Below are 13893 nucleotides of genomic sequence, written 5' to 3'. Positions count from 1 at the left end.
GACATCATGAGGGAGCTCTGCAGGGGACCTGCACAAGGGACTCTAGACCCCACAATGCTTGTTGAGAGCAGTGCAGCAGCCCAAGGTCAGTCCCCCCTGCTGGACAGGAGGCATCTGCTGGGATCTGGGGAGCTCTGAACACACCTGGACATAAGAAGTTCCATCCAAACAATGTCTGAGGGGTGGGGGTCAAGAGGAGGGGGGCAGGGGTGCACAGCAATAAGAGAAGGAACAACTGGCTTCAGCTCAACTTGAGGAGAACCTTCTTTGGTGTGAGGATGACAGAGCCCCAGAGCAGGCTGCCCAGAGAGCCTGGGGAGTCTCTGGAGACATTCACAACCCCCCTGGCTCTGTTCCTGTGTGCCCTGCCCTGGGTGACCCTGCTCTGACAGGGGGTTGGGCTGGGTGAGCTCCAGAGGTCCCTTCCACCCCTACCCCTGGCTGAGCTCCACAGGTCCCTTCCACCCCTACCCCTGGCTGAGCTCCACAGGTCCCTTCCACCCCTACCCCTGGCTGAGCTCCAGGGGTCCCTTCCACCCTTACCCCTGGCTGAGCTCCAGGGGTCCCTTCCACCCCCTGCCCCTGGCTGAGCTCCACAGGTCCCTTCCACCCCTACCCCTGGCTGAGCTCCACAGGTCCCTTCCACCCCTACCCCTGGCTGAGCTCCACAGGTCCCTTCCACCCCTACCCCTGGCTGAGCTCCAGGGGTCCCTTCCACCCCCTGCCCCTGGCTGAGCTCCAGGGGTCCCTTCCACCCCTACCCCTGGCTGAGCTCCAGGGGTCCCTTCCACCCCTACCCCTGGCTGAGCTCCACAGGTCCCTTCCACCCCTACCCCTGGCTGAGCTCCAGAGGTCCCTTCCACCCCTACCCCTGGCTGAGCTGCACAGGTCCCTTCCACCCCCTGCCCCTGGCTGAGCTCCAGGGGTCCCTTCCACCCCTACCCCTGGCTGAGCTCCACAGGTCCCTTCCACCCTTACCCCTGGCTGAGCTCCAGGGGTCCCTTCCACCCCTACCCCTGGCTGAGCTCCACAGGTCCCTTCCACCCTTACCCCTGGCTGAGCTCCAGGGGTCCCTTCCACCCCTACCCCTGGCTGAGCTCCACAGGTCCCTTCCACCCTTACCCCTGGCTGAGCTCCAGGGGTCCCTTCCACCCCCTACCCCTGGCTGAGCTCCACAGGTCCCTTCCACCCCTACCCCTGGCTGAGCTCCAGGGGTCCCTTCCACCCCTACCCCTGGCTGAGCTCCACAGGTCCCTTCCACCCCTACCCCTGGCTGAGCTCCAGAGGTCCCTTCCACCCCTACCCCTGGCTGAGCTGCACAGGTCCCTTCCACCCCCTGCCCCTGGCTGAGCTCCAGGGGTCCCTTCCACCCCTACCCCTGGCTGAGCTCCACAGGTCCCTTCCACCCTTACCCCTGGCTGAGCTCCAGGGGTCCCTTCCACCCCTACCCCTGGCTGAGCTCCACAGGTCCCTTCCACCCTTACCCCTGGCTGAGCTCCAGGGGTCCCTTCCACCCCTACCCCTGGCTGAGCTCCACAGGTCCCTTCCACCCTTACCCCTGGCTGAGCTCCAGGGGTCCCTTCCACCCCCTACCCCTGGCTGAGCTCCACAGGTCCCTTCCACCCCTACCCCTGGCTGAGCTCCAGGGGTCCCTTCCACCCCTACCCCTGGCTGAGCTCCACAGGTCCCTTCCACCCCTACCCCTGGCTGAGCTCCAGAGGTCCCTTCCACCCCTACCCCTGGCTGAGCTGCACAGGTCCCTTCCACCCCCTGCCCCTGGCTGAGCTCCAGGGGTCCCTTCCACCCCTACCCCTGGCTGAGCTCCACAGGTCCCTTCCACCCTTACCCCTGGCTGAGCTCCAGGGGTCCCTTCCACCCCTACCCCTGGCTGAGCTCCACAGGTCCCTTCCACCCCTACCCCTGGCTGAGCTCCAGAGGTCCCTTCCACCCCCTGCCCCTGGCTGAGCTCCACAGGTCCCTTCCACCCCTACCCCTGGCTGAGCTCCAGAGGTCCCTTCCACCCCTACCCCTGGCTGAGCTCCAGAGGTCCCTTCCACCCCTACCCCTGGCTGAGCTCCAGAGGTCCCTTCCACCCCTACCCCTGGCTGAGCTCCAGAGGTCCCTTCCACCCCTACCCCTGGCTGAGCTCCACAGGTCCCTTCCACCCCTACCCCTGGCTGAGCTCCAGAGGTCCCTTCCACCCCTACCCCTGGCTGAGCTCCAGAGGTCCCTTCCACCCCTGCCCCTGGCTGAGCTCCAGGGGTCCCTTCCACCCCTACCCCTGGCTGAGCTCCAGGGGTCCCTTCCACCCCTACCCCTGGCTGAGCTCCAGAGGTCCCTTCCACCCCTACCACTCTGTGATGCTGGCAGCTTGTGGCTCCTAAGCTCAGGAGCTCCAGCAGGTCCTGCACTGCAGCAGGGCCAAATGTTTCAGCTGAGGGCTGACCCAGCCCTGCCCTGAGGTCAGAAGTGTTGTGGTTTTGGGTTTATTTGTTGCCTTTCTCCTCCTTTCTGTTCTTCCCCTCTCCTGTCTGAAGCTCCAAGCTCTTCAGGATGGCTAGCCTGAGGCAGCTGGAGGGCACCCCAACCCTCCAGAAAGTGCTGACTCCAGCCCACCGAGGGCCAGGTAAGTAAATCAGCTGCCTTTAGAAGCTCCTGAACTCGGCACCTGGAAACCTGGGAAGGCCAGAAAATAGTCAGCACTGGTTTGCCATAATGGGATTCGGTTAAAAACCTGCTGTGGAGACACACTTATGGCTCCAGGTCAGTGCCCAGGCTTCCAGCAGCAGAGACAAGCTGGGACAGATGGAGGAAGAGCCCTTGAAAAGATGCTCTGAGGAACCAGGCACCCACAGCAAGCCTGCACTGAGAGCAGCTCTCAGCAGCCTGGCCTGCAGCAGCAGTGCTGTGGGCAGCAGCAGCAGGGCAGGGATGGTGCCCCTGGGCTGGGCACTGGGGAGGGCACAGCTTGAGGGCTGGGCTCAGTTTTGGGCTCCTCACTCCCAGAAGGACATTGAGGGCTGGAGCAGGGCCACAGAAGGGCAACAGAGCTGGGGAAGGGTCTGGAGAGCAGGGCTGGGGAGGAGCAGCTGAGGGAGCTGGGGGGGTTCAGCCTGGAGCAGAGGAGGCTGAGGGAGACCTCATTGCTCTCTGCAGCTCCCTGAGAGGAGGCTGCAGGGAGCTGGGGGCTGGGCTCTGCTCCCCAGTCTCAGGGGATAGAAGGAGAGGAACTGGCCTGGAATTGTGCCAGGGGAGGCTTAGGCTGGAGAGGAGGAGAAATTTGCTGCAGGAGTGGTCAGGGCCTGGCAGAGGCTGCCCAGGGAGGTGGTGGAGTCCCCATGGCTGGAGGGGTTCCTGTGGCCTTGGCCCCTGGGGCCATGCCTTGATGGCTGTGGTGGGGCTGGGCTGATGGTTGGACTGGGTGATCTCAGAGGGATTTTCCAACCCAAACAATTCTCCCCTGGCACATTTTCAGGCCATTTCCTCTCCTTCTATCACCTGATACTAGGGAGCAGTGCCCAGCCCCCAGCTCTCTGCAGCCTCCCCCGCAGGGAGCTGTGGAGAGCAAGGAGGTCTGTTCCAGCCTAGCACAGGGCTGAGGTCAGTTCTGAAGACACCACAGGAGGTTTGTCCCACAGCAGAGGACAGAAATGGGAGAGGACAGAGAGAAGTTGGAAAACCTGGATGAGATGAAGCAGGGGGAGTCTGGCAGAGGCAGTCAACCCCAGCAAGTGCTGCTGGTGAAGGCAACCAGGAGAACATCACTGTGCCCAGGTGGGCAGCACACAGTACTGAAGAGCAGCAGCTTGCACCCAGCCCCACTCCCCATCCAACCAAGGAACTGTCAGGGCTGGGAGGGAGCTCAAGGCTCAGCCAGCCCCAACCCCCTGCCATGGGCAGGGACACCTCACACCACAGCAGCTTGCTCACAGCCACCTCCAGCCTGGCTGCAAACACCTCCAGGCAGGAGGCTTCCACCACCTCCCTGGGCAACCTGGGCCAGGCTCTCACCACCCTCCTGGCCAACAACTTCTTCCTCACAGCCAATCTCAAGCTCCCCACTTCTAGTTCTGCTCCATCCCCCCCAGTCCTATCCCTCCCTGACACCCTCCAAAGTCCCTCCCCAGCTTGCTTGGAGCCCCCTGCAGCTCCTGGAAGGCCACCAGAAGGTCTCCTCGGAGCCTTCTCTCCAGCCTGCACAACCCCAACTCTCTCAGGCTGCCCTCATAGGAGAGGTGCTCAACACACCTAGGGACAGAAGCTGCTCTCTCTGCCCAGCCCCAGCAAACCCCAATGGCTCTGACAGCTGCACCTCCCTCCCCTTTATGGCCAAGTCCTGTTCCAAGGAGCAGGGAAGGAGCTCCCTGGGTTGATTGAGACCACTTTGGCCAGCTGCCATCTGCTGCCAACAGGTTTGGTGACACCTTGGCAAGCTGCCCAGCACAGGCACTGGGACCTGTGGGCATCCAGAGCTACCAAGTGCTGAGCACAGCCAGGAGTGGCTCTTTTTAATGGATAAGGGGGAAACAACCCACACACAAGAACTGGGGGTGCTGGGGGAGGGGAAGCTCAGCAGCAGCCAGCAGGGAGCACTTGCAGCCCAGAGAGCCAAGCAGAGCCTGGGCTGCAGCAGCAGAAGTGTGGCCAGCAGGGCCAGGGAGGGGATTCTGCCCCTCTGCTCCACTCTGCTGAGACCACAGCTGCAGCTCTGGGGCCAGTTCTGGAGCCTCTGTGCCAGGAAGGCTCTGGAGGGGCTGGAAGGTGTCCAGAGCAGGGCCAGGAGGAGGAGCAGAGGGCTGGAGCTGCTCTGCTCTGCAGACAGCCTGAGAGAGTTGGGGTTGTGCAGGCTGGAGAGGAGAAGGCTCCCAGGAGACCTTCTGGTGGCCTTCCAGGAGCTGCAGGGGGCTGCAAGCAAGCTGGGGAGGGACTTTGGAGGGGGTCAGGGAGGGATAGGACTGGGGGGGGATGGAGCAGAACTAGAAGTGGGGAGCTTGAGATTGGCTGTGAGGAAGAAGTTGTTGGCCAGGAGGGTAGTGAGAGCCTGGCCCAGGCTGCCCAGGGAGGTGGTGGAAGCCTCCTGCCTGGAGGTGTTTGCAGCCAGGCTGGAGGTGGCTGTGAGCAACCTGCTGTGGTGTGAGGTGTCCCTGCCCATGGCAGGGGGTTGGAGCTGGCTGAGCCTTGAGCTCCCTTCCAGCCCTGACAGCTCTGTGGTGCTGTGATTACAGATAGATCAGAGTCAGCTCCTAAGCTGTTTCATCATCTCAGGGTCAGCCTGTGGGTCACATCCTCTCCTTTCAAGCCCTGGGCAGAACCAACTCCTGCATCTCCCTTGTGCTCACTTGCAGAGTTTGAGGTTTTTACAGCAACCATCATCCCCTTGCTGGGAAATGCCAGTGTGCCACTCCAGACCCACAGGGCTCCATGCAGTGGGGGGCTGGGCACCCAGGGGCACTGCTAACCCCGCACCCCAGCCTGGTGACTTTCCATGAAGAGGTGGAAGCAAGGCTTTAGGAAGATGAATGTGCTTGGGGGGGTTATTGATTTCCATGTGTGGGGAATTACAGCATGGCAGGGTTTGGAAGGGACCTCTGGAGATCATCCAGCCCAACCCCCCTGCCAGAGCAGGGCACACAGGGGAGGGCACCCAGGAGCACATCCAGGTGGGGCTTGAAAGTCTCCACACCAGGAGACTCCACAACCTCTCTGGGCAGCCTGCTCCAGGCCTCCAGCAGCCTCACACCAAGGAAGTTTCTCCTCCTGCTCAGATGGAACCTCCTGGGTGCCAGTTTGTATCCATCACCCCTTGTCCTATCACTGGGCACCGCCCAAAGGAGCCTGGCACCTTCAGGGGAGCCGGGGGAGCTGTGCAGGGAGGGCGGCCAGGCGCCCTGCTGGGCTCTCCCAGCAGATAACCGGGATGCAGGAGCATTCCTGGCATTCCAGCCCCGCCAGCAGAAGGTAAGATCGCCTGCCCCCCGCCGAGCGCCGCGGGCACCCTTCCGGACGCAGGACCTGCAGGCTCGGCGGCTCCCCTCCGCCCGGCAGGGCTGCAATCCCAGCCGCCTGACCAACGCAGCCACCCCGGGAGCCCGTGGCCGTCTGACATCCCTGCCCCTGCCAGCGCCTGCCGTTAGCGGGCCGAGCTCCGCGGTCCCTGCTGCCACAGGCTCCCGGTGCCCGCCCGGCAAGCCTCGGCAGGGCACTGCGCCGGGTGCCCCCGGCAGCCTGCCCTCAGCACCGGCACCCAGCCTGCCCTCAGCACCGGCACCCAGCCCGCCCTCAGCACCGGCACCCCCGGCAGCCTGCCCTCAGCACCGGCACCCAGCCTGCCCTCAGCACCGGCACCCAGCCCGCCCTCAGCACCGGCACCCAGCCTGCCCTCAGCACCGGCACCCAGCCCGCCCTCAGCACCGGCACCCAGCCCGCCCTCGGCACCGGCTCCCCCGGCAGCCTGCCCTCAGCATCGGCACCCAGTCCCCCTCAGCACCGGCACCCAGCACCCAGCCCCCCTCAGCACCGGCACCCCCGGCACCCAGCCCCCCTCAGCACCGGCACCCCCGGCATCCAGCCCCCCTTAGCACCGGCACCCAGTCCCCCTCAGCACCGGCACCCAGCACCCAGCCCCCCTCAGCACCGGCACCCCCCGGCACCCAGCTCCCCCTTAGCACCGGCACCCCCGGCACCCAGCCCCCCTTAGCACCGGCACCCAGCCCCCCTTAGCACCGGCACCCCCGGCAGCCTGCCCCCCTTAGCACCGGCACCCAGCCCCCCTTAGCACCGGCACCCCCGGCACCCAGCCTACCCTCAGCACCGGCACCCCCGGTACCCAGTCCTCCCTCAGCACCGGCATCCCCGGCACCCAGCCCCCCTTAGCACCGGCACCACCGGCACCCAGCTCCCCCTTAGCACCGGCACCCAGCACCCAGCCCCCCTCAGCACCGGCACCCCCGGTACCCAGTCCTCCCTTAGCAGCGGCACCCCCGGCAGCCTGCCAGCCCGTAGCACCGGCATCCCCGGCACCCAGCCCCCCTCAGCACCGGCATCCCCGGCACCCAGTCCCCCTCAGCACCGGCATCCCCGGCACCCAGTCCCCCTCAGCACCGGCACCCCCGGCAGCCTGCCTACCCTCAGCACCGGCACCCCCGGCAGCCATCCCCCCCTTAGCACCGGCACCTCCGGCACCCAGTCCCCCCTCAGCACCGGCACCCCCGGCAGCCAGCCCCCCCTTAGCACCGGCACCTCCGGCAGCCAGCCCCCCCTTAGCACCGGCACCTCCGGCACCCAGTCCCCCCTCAGCACCGGCACCCCCGGCAGCCTGCCTACCCTCAGCACCGGCACCCCCGGCAGCCTGCCTACCCTCAGCACCGGCACCCAGCACCCAGCCCCCCTCAGCACCGGCACCCAGCACCCAGCCCCCCTCAGCACCGGCACCCCCGGCAGCCTGCCTACCCTCAGCACCGGCACCCCCGGCACCCAGCCCCCCTCAGCACCGGCACCCAGCACCCAGCCCCCCTCAGCACCGGCACCCCCGGCAGCCTGCCTACCCTCAGCACCGGCACCCCCGGCACCCAGTCCTCCCTCAGCACCGGCACCCCCGGCAGCCTGCCCTCAGCACCGGCACCCCCGGCAGCCTGCCCACCCTCAGCACCGGCACTCCCGGTACCCAGTCCCCCCTTAGCACCGGCACCCCCCGGCACCCAGCCCGCCCTCTGCACCGGCACCCCCGGCAGCCTGCCCGCCCTCTGCACCGGCACCCCCGGTACCCAGTCCCCCCTTAGCACCGGCACCCCCGGCACCCAGCCCGCCCTCTGCACCCGCACCCCCGGCACCCAGCCCGCCCTCAGCACCGGCACCCCCGGCAGCCTGCCCGCCCTCTGCACCGGCACTCCCGGCACCCAGTCCCCCCTTAGCACCGGCACCCCCGGCAGCCTGCCCGCCCTTAGCACCGGCACCCCCGGTGCCCGGCCAGTCTTTAGCACCGGCACTCAGCCTGCCCTCAGCACCGGCACCCCCGGCACCCAGCCCCCCTCAGCACAGGCACCCTCGGTGCCCGGCCAGTCTTTAGCACCGGCACCCAGCCCGCCCTCAGCACCGGCACCCCCGGCACCCAGCCCCCCTCAGCACAGGCACCCTCGGTGCCCGGCCAGTCTTTAGCACCGGCACCCAGCCCGCCCTCAGCACCGGCACCCCCGGTGCCTGGCCAGTCTTTAGCACCGGCAGCCTGTCCTTAGCAGCAGCCAAAGCTTCCTCCCTGCCTCCTCAGCTCTTCTCACTCCTTTCCACCTGCCTCTTTTAGGTTTCTCCCCAAATCAGCCATCCCGAGCGGAGTGCCGCGGGCTGTGGCAGGGACAGCTGCTCTGAGGGTGCGTGGCCGTGGCCCCTTCGCGGGTGGCACAACAGCCTCCACCCCACGTTTGGGTCTTTTAAGCCGCAGTTGGGTTTTTAAGGCGCAGTTCCAGAGCTGGACAGCACAGCGGGGCAGGGATAAGCCGGGCAGAGGAGTTTGCTCTCCCACAAGCGGAGTTACAAAACAACCTGCCGGCAGAGTTCACAGCAGGCATCAGAAGTATGCAGCCAGGAGCCAGGATCTTATCGAGGAATTTAACCCCCTCTCTCCTCAGGGAGCCGGGGACGTCTCGGAAGGGAGGAAGGACAAGACGGCTCCGCTCCGTGGATTCAGACTGTGAGGGGAGGAGGCTCGGGCATGGGTAGCTGAGACCTTTGGGCCACCTCAAGACCCCAGTGACACCTCAAGGCTCCCGATACCACCTCAAGGCTCCCGATACCACCTCAAGACACCCTGGGACCTCAACACTGCCCTGAGAATCCAGCACTGCGTCAAGACCCCAACGCCAACGTTGACACCCCCCTTCCCCCAGACCTCAGGTCTCCATTGCCACCTCAAAGATCCAAAGAGCACCTTGAGACCCCCATGACAACCTTGCGACCCCAATGCCACCTCGAGACCCCCACATCAACCTCAGAACTCTGATGCCTCCTCAAGATTCCACTCCTGGCCTGAGACACCTCGAGATCTCCATGCCACCTCCAGACTCCCACACCACCTCTAGACCCCAACATCATATGGGGGCACCCCACTACAACCTTGGCTGCTCGTCCGCCCCGGGCTCTGGTCAGGACCATGATGCTGCTCCTTCCAGCGGCCATGCGTGGACCATCCCCGTGGCAGGGACTGCTAGGGCTGCCTGTGCCAGCTCCCGGTGCCCCGAGCAGGTGGGAGGCGAAACCACGCAGTGCTCGACCGGCGTGGACAGGACCAGCGGGGCGCTGGGCAGCCGGGCGGGGGTGGTTCCTGCCAGCGCCGAGAGCCACTCCCGGCCACCCCAGTCCAGGCTCTCTCTAAAGGGGTCAGGGGCTCTGCAGGCGCTCTGCCCCCGGTCGCCCCTCACCGTCCGCGCCCCACTCCGCACACCCCAAACACGAGGGTTGTGCCCCCGCTGCTCTCGGGCCCTGCCAGGGGGGACGCGGAGCCGGCTCTCCCAGGGGGCGACGGGGCCGCGGGAATACCCGGCCCCAGCGGCCCCACCGCCGCCACCTTCCTCCCGCGGGAACCGGCCCGGCTCGGGCAGGGCCGCGCCGCACCCCGCTGCTGCCAAGCGGCGGCGGCCGCCCCTCGGCGGGAGGCCCCAGCCCAGCCTCACCGCCCCGGTGAGCACTCACCTGCCGCCGGGCCGACCGCGCCGCCGCGGACACAGCAACGACCCCGGCTTCTCTCCCCGGCTCCGGCCTCGCTTCCTCACCCCCTTCCGTTCCGTTCCGCTCCGCTCCGGCCCCGCCGCTCCGCACCGCAGCGCAGCGCGGAGCCCTCACTGCGCCCCGCCCCCGGCAGGCACCGCCCGTCAATGGCTCCGCCCCCGGGGCAGGTGAGACCCGCCCCCTACAATCAAGCCCCGCCCCCAGCAAAGCCCCGCCCCTTCAACACGCTCCCTCCCCTTAAAACCAAACCCCGCCCACCTTAGGTCCCCTCCCTGGAAGACGAGCCGCACCCCCTGCACGCGAGCCCCGCCCATCAAGTCAAAGCCCCGCCCCCTAAACAAAAACCCTGCTCAGCGCTAGCCCCGCCCCCCGCAGGTGAGCCCCGCCCCCAGCTCCGCTCCTTCCCTTGGCTTGGGAAGAGAGGCTTCAAATTTATCTTCCACTGACCGAGCTGCAAGAGCCGAGTCCTACTTTTTAAACAGTAGGCTTTATTTTTAATGTAAAAAAGCTTAAATTACCCTTTAAAAAAAAAAAAAATCCAAAATTCTTGTTAAAAAAAAAATAGCTTTAAAAAGAAATTTCTCCTTAAAGCAAAATAAGATTAAAATTCTTCTTAAAGACTATTTGTCCAAATTCCCTATTAAGAAAAACAAACAATGACACCAAGCTGTGTGGTGCAGCAGACAGCTGGAGGGAAGGGATCCATCCAGAGGGAGCTGGGCAGGCTGCAGAGGTGGGCACAAGCCAACCTCAGGAGGTTCAACCAGACCAAGGGCAGGGTCCTGCAGCTGGGTGGAGGCAATCCCAGGCACAAATGCAGGCTGGGCAGGGACTGGCTGGAAAGCAGCCCTGAGGAGAGAGCCTTGGGGGTGCTGGGGGAGGAGAAGCTCAGCAGGAGCTCTCAGTGTGCACTTGCAGCCCAGAAAGCCAAGCAGAGCCTGGGCTGCAGCAGGAGAAGTGTGGCCAGCAGGCAAGGGAGGTGATTCTCCCCCTCTGCTCAGCTCTGGGGAGACCCCACCTGGAGTCCTGCCTCCAGTTCTGGAGCCCCTATGACAAGAGGGATCTGGAGGTGCTGGAAGGTGTCCAGAGCAGGGCCAGGAGGATGAGCAGAGGGCTGGAGCACCTCTCCTGTGAGGACAGACTGAAGGAGTTGGGGCTGTTGAGTCTGGAGAAGAGAAGGCTCCGAAGTGACCTCATTGTGGCCTTCCAGGATCTGAAGGGGGCTGCAAGAAAGCTGGGGAGGGACTTTTTAGGGTGTCAGGGAGGGATAGGACTGGGGGGAATGGAGCAAAACTAGAAATGGATAGATATGGATTGGATGTTAGGAAGTTGTTCTTCCCCATATGAGGGTGGTGAGAGCCTGGCACAGGTTGCCCAGGGAGGTGGTGGAAGCCTCCTGTCTGGAGGTGTTTCTAGCCAGGCTCAAAGCCCTTCCAGCTCCAGCCCCCTGCCATGGGCAGGGACACCTCCCACCAGCACAGGCTGCTCAAGGCCTCATCCAGCCTGGTCCTCAACACTTCCAGGCAGGAGGCAGCCACAGCCTCCCTGGGCAGCCTGTGCCAGAGTCTCCCCAGCCTCACTCTCAACCATTTCTTCCTCCTCTCCACTCTCAATCTCTCCTCTCTCCCAGCTCAAAGCCATTGTTCCTCAGCCCTTGTCCAGAGTCCCTCCCCAGCTCTCCTGGAGCCCTTCAGGCACTGCAAGGCTGCTCTGAGGTCTCCCTGCAGCCTTCTCTTCTCCAGGCTGCACAGCCCCAGCTCTCCCAGCCTGGCCCCACAGGGGAGGTTCTGCAGCCCTCTGCTCATCTTGGTGGCCTCCTCTGGAGCCTCTCCAGCAGCTCCAGGTCCTTCTTGTGCTGGGGGTCCCAGAGCTGCAGGTGGGCTCTGAGCAGAGCAGAAGGGCAGAATCCCCTCCCTGTGCTGCTGCTCTCCCTGCTCTGGCTGCAGCTCAGCACTCAGCTGGCTCTGGGCTGCCAGGGACCAGTGCTGGCTCCTGGGGAGTTTGTGACCCCCTGACACCCCCAAGGCCTTCTCCTGCAGGCTGCTCTCAGCCACTCCTCTCCCAGCCTGGATCTGTGCTGGGGATTGCCCTGCCCCAGCTGCAGGACCTTGGCCTTGTTGAACTTCCTCACCTCTGGTGTGGAAGAGCTCTGCCTGGCCAGGGCTGCAGGTGCAGCCCCCCCTGCACCACGTTCCTCAGCCACGGGGGCTTTGAACAGCTCCAAACCGCATCAAGGCGACAGGAGGAAGACAGGTTGGGCCGGTTTGGGAAGGAGCAGGTGCCTGCTGCCTTTCTGGAGGCTTTGGAAACTCCTTATCTCCTCCCTCTGCCTGTTTTGCCTGTGCTAGCTCCCCAAAAGCCTCACACACTGATGCCCTTCCTCCACAGCTCACCGTGCAGTGAGGACAGCTGTGGTGGCACCAGCCCCAGGGTCACATCCTGCAGGCATGTTCTGCAGGTCTGAGTCCAGCACTGAGCACCTCCCACGGTGGGCTGGACACACAATCACCTTTCTGTTTCTATACCCAGAAGCTCTTCTGCAGTGTCCTGCTTCTCATGAGGGAGGGCAACCCAACCCCTCAGGTCAGGAGGGGCCAGGTGGCTCTTCTGAATGCACCTCGGGGCTGCTGCTCCACCACCAAAGCTGTGTTCATGGATTCCATCAGCTCCACAACATGATCTCCAGCTCATGTTGGTCTAACCAGGACTACAACAACATCCCCAGCTCAGGTGGACCTCACCAGGTCTACAACAACATCTCCAGCTCATGTGGACCTTCCCAGGTCTCCAACATCTCCAGCTCATGTGGACCTCCCCAGGTCTACAATGACATCTCCAGCTCATGTGGACCTCACCAGGTCTCCAACACCTTCATCTTGTGTGGACCTCCGCAAGTCTACAACAGCATCTCCAGCTCATGTGGACCTCCCCAGGCCTACAACAACATCTCCAGCTCATGTGGACCTCCCCAGGTCTACAACAGCATCTCCAGCTCATGTGGACCTCCCCAGGTCTCCAACATCTCCAGCTCATGTGGACCTCCCCAGGTCTACAATGACATCTCCAGCTCATGTGGACCTCACCAGGCCTACAACAACATCTCCAGCTCATGTGGAGCTTCTCAGGTCTCCAACAACATTTCCAGCTCATGTGGACTTCCCCAGGTCTACAATGACATCTCCAGCTCATGGATTCCATCAGGTCCACTAAAATCTCCAGTTTATGTTGGTCTAACCAGCACTACAACAACATCTCCAGCTCATGTAGAGGTCCTCAGGCCTACATCAAGACCTCCAGCTCATGTGGACCTCCTCAGGTCTCCAACATCTCCAGCTCATTTGGATCTCCCCAGGTCTACAACAACATCTCCAGCTCATGTGGACCTCACCAGGTCTCCAACAACATCTCCAGCTCATGTGGACCTCACCAAGTCTACATCAACATCTCCAGCTCATGTGGACCTCCCCAGGCCTACAACAACATTTCCATCTCATGTGGACCTCCCCAGGTCTCCAACATCTCCAGCTCATGTGGACCTCCCCAGGTCTCCAATGACATCTCCAGCTCATGTGGACCTCCCCAGGCCTACAACAACATCTCCAGCTCATATGGACCTCCTCAGGTCTACAACAACATCTCCAGCTTGTGTGGACCTCCCCAGGTCTACAACAAATCTCCATCTCATGTGGACCTCCCCAGGTCTACAACAATATCTCCAGCTCATGTGGACCTCCTCAGGTCTACAACAGCATCTCCAGCTCATGTGGACCTCCCCAGGCCTACAACAACATCTCCAGCTCATATGGACCTCCTCAGGTCTACAACAACATCTCCAGCTTGTGTGGACCTCCCCAGGCCTACAACAAATCTCCATCTCATGTGGACCTCCCCAGGTCTACAACAATATCTCCAGCTCATGTGGACCTCCTCAGGTCTACAACAGCATCTCCAGCTCATGTGGACCTCCTCAGGTCTACAACATCTCCAGGTCATGTGGACCTCACCAAGTCTACATCAACATCTCCAGCTCATGTGGACCTCCCCAGGCCTACAACAACATCTCCAGCTCATGTGGACCTCCCCAGGCCTACAACAACATCTCCAGCTCATGTGGACCTCCCCAGGTCTACAACAACATCTCCAGCTCATATGGACCTCCTCAGGTCTACAACAACA

The 13893-nt window shown here is 63.5% G+C and overlaps 1 protein-coding gene across 2 annotated transcripts in view; it reads right to left on the bottom strand.

Annotated features, from left to right (window-relative positions):
• The window catches only part of RASSF7 (Ras association domain family member 7), a 37859-nt gene extending 28047 nt beyond the window's left edge, over window positions 1-9812 (bottom strand). For both annotated transcript variants that reach the window (XM_068166631.1, XM_068166632.1), the window contains exon 1: window positions 9682-9812. The gene's annotated coding sequence lies outside the window, so the exon portion shown is untranslated. The remainder of the gene's footprint in view (window positions 1-9681) is intronic.
• Window positions 9813-13893: the final 4081 nt, after the last annotated feature.

Source organism: Melanerpes formicivorus, unplaced genomic scaffold, assembly GCF_026170545.1.
Source record: "Melanerpes formicivorus ecotype bairdi unplaced genomic scaffold, bMelFor1.0.p_v2 SCAF_103, whole genome shotgun sequence".
NCBI classification, from domain to species: domain Eukaryota; kingdom Metazoa; phylum Chordata; class Aves; order Piciformes; family Picidae; genus Melanerpes; species Melanerpes formicivorus.
The sequence above is the reverse complement of the archived record's forward strand: the minus strand, read 5'-3'. Positions and strand labels throughout refer to the sequence as shown.